Source organism: Triticum aestivum, chromosome 1A, assembly GCF_018294505.1.
Source record: "Triticum aestivum cultivar Chinese Spring chromosome 1A, IWGSC CS RefSeq v2.1, whole genome shotgun sequence".
Classification (NCBI taxonomy): Eukaryota; Viridiplantae; Streptophyta; class Magnoliopsida; order Poales; family Poaceae; genus Triticum; species Triticum aestivum.
Genome location: NC_057794.1, coordinates 30,452,675 through 30,455,015, shown reverse-complemented (window position 1 = coordinate 30,455,015; position 2,341 = coordinate 30,452,675). Strand labels below are relative to the sequence as shown.

Here is a 2,341-nt window from a genome sequence, read left to right as displayed (position 1 = left end):
GCCCCCCGCCGAACCGAAAGGGGCCCGGTCCGCCGGCCCCATAGGTGTTCGTGGATCAGTTTCCCCGACACAACTCGTTATGACAGGTACTCGGGATTTGGAGGAGAACCCGCCTTGCAATGCCGAAAACAATCTGTGCGCCGGACTCATCGTCATTGAAGCCTGGTTCGGGGGCTACTTAGGGAGTCCTGGATTTGGGGGTCCGCGGACAGCCGGACTATGTACTTTGGCCGGACTGTTGGACTATGAAGATACAAGATTGAAGACTTCGTCCCGTGTCCGGATGGGACTCTCCTTTGCGTGGAAGGCAAGCTTGGCGATTCAGATATGTAGATCTCCTCCCTTCTAACCGACTCTGTGTAACCCTAGCCCCTCCGGTGTCTATATAAACCGGAGGGTTTTAGTCCGTAGGACAACAACAATCATACCATAGGCTAGCTTCTAGGGTTTAGCCTCTCCGATCTCGTGGTAGATCAACTCTTGTAATACTCATATCATCAAGATCAATCAAGTAGGAAGTAGGGTATTACCTCCGTCGAGAGGGCCCGAACCTGCGTAAACATTGTGTCCCACGCCTCCTGTTACCATCCGCCTTAGACGCACAGTTCGGGACCCCCTACCCGAGATCCGCCGGTTTTGACACCGACAAGGACTTCGCAGGAGGTCACCCATCCTAGTACTACTAGTGCCCAAGCACACTTCACTTCGGAGTTCTGATAGGGTCCGGTGCTTTAGTGCTAGTATGATCACATCCGACATGTTTCCCCCGTCTTCGTCCCTTATGCTTTCCCCTCCCAGCTCCATTACAAAGACGATTGTACTTTGTTTTGGCCGCTCCCGCTCAACCACAGAGACGAGTTTACCACGGTTTCCACCCCTCCATCTCAACCGCACTAGCGCCTATTTACCAAGGTTCCAACCCCTTCCCAAACACGCTTCCCGTGCCACAACACCGTCGCTAGACGCGTGAATAATGAGAACCGAGCGAAAACTTACCGCAAACGTGCAAAATAATAAAACGTGGTAAATATATGCCACGCACGTGCGTTTTGTTTTGCACGTCGTGATTTTTTAAAAAGGGAATGCAACATGAGGACTTCCCAGGAAGTCACCCATCCTAGTACTACTCTGGCCCAAGCATGCTTAACTTCGGAGTTCTGATGGGATCCGATGCTTTAGTGCTGGTATGATCGCATCTGACATGTTACCCCCGTCTTCGTCCCTTATGCTTGCTACTCCCAGCTCCGCTACAAAGACGATTGTACTTTGCTTTGGCCGCTGCCACTCAACCACAGAGACAAGTTTACCATGGTTTCCACCCCTCTATCTCAACCGCACCAGCGCCAATTTACCAAGGTTCCGACCCCTTCCTGAACGCACTTCCCGCGTCAGAACACCGCAGCTAGACGCGTGAATAATGAGCAACGAGCTAAAACTTACCGCAAAAGTGCAAAATAATAAAACGTGGTAAAAATATGTCGCGCACGTGCGTTTTGTTTTGCACGTCGCGCAAAAAAAATTAAAAAGGAAATGCAACACGAGAACTTAGGTCACCCATCCTAGTACTACTCTCGCCCAAGCACGCTTAACTTCGAAGTTCTGATGGGATCCGGTACTTTAGTGCTAGTATGATCGCATCCGACATGTTACCCCCGTCTTCGTCCCTTATGCTTGCCCCTCCCAGCTCCTCTACAAAGACGATTGTACTTTGCTTTGGCCACTGGCGCTCAACCACAGAGACAAGTTTACCATGGTTTCCACCCCTCCATCTCAACCGCACCAGCGCCTATTTACGAAGGTTCCAACCCCTTGCCGAACACGCTTTCCGTGCCACAACGCCGTCGCTAGACGCGTGAATAATGAGCAACGAGCTTAAACTTACTGCAAACGTGCAAAATAATAAAACGTGGTAAATATATGCCGCGCACATGCGTTTTGTTTTGCACGTCGCGCAAAAAATTTAAAAAGGGAATGCAACACGAGGACTTCCCAGGAGGTCACCCATCCTAATACTACTCTCGCTCAAGCACGCTTTACTTCAGAGTTCTGATGGGATCCGGTGCTTTAGTGCTGGTATGATCGCATCCGACATGTTACCCCCGTCTTCGCCCCTTATGTGTGCCCCTCCCAGCTCCACTACAAAGACGATTGTACTTTGCTTTGGCCGCTGGCGCTCGACCATGGAGACAAGTTTACCATGGTTTCCACCCCTCCATCTCGACCGTGGTGGTGGCCGGCGACGAGCAGAGGACGGCGGCGCGACGTCGGGTGATGGCGGGGCAGCGGCTACGGCGGTCCTCGGCGTCGGGGAGGTGCGGCGCGGCTTGGGCGTCCGGATGGT

The 2,341-nt window shown here is 52.3% G+C and overlaps 2 non-coding genes and 2 pseudogenes across 2 annotated transcripts; all 4 read right to left on the bottom strand.

The window, feature by feature from the left end:
• Positions 1-633: 633 nt before the first annotated feature.
• On the bottom strand, positions 634-754 carry LOC123071752 (uncharacterized; annotated as a pseudogene).
• Positions 755-1,079: 325 nt separating this feature from the next.
• Positions 1,080-1,198, bottom strand: LOC123071592 (5S ribosomal RNA). The gene has a single exon (XR_006434439.1). It is a non-coding gene; the product is annotated as a 5S ribosomal RNA (ribosomal RNA).
• Positions 1,199-1,527: 329 nt separating this feature from the next.
• LOC123071695 (uncharacterized) lies at positions 1,528-1,640 on the bottom strand (annotated as a pseudogene).
• Positions 1,641-1,968: 328 nt separating this feature from the next.
• Positions 1,969-2,087, bottom strand: LOC123072816 (5S ribosomal RNA). Its single transcript, XR_006435430.1, has one exon. It is a non-coding gene; the product is annotated as a 5S ribosomal RNA (ribosomal RNA).
• Positions 2,088-2,341: the final 254 nt, after the last annotated feature.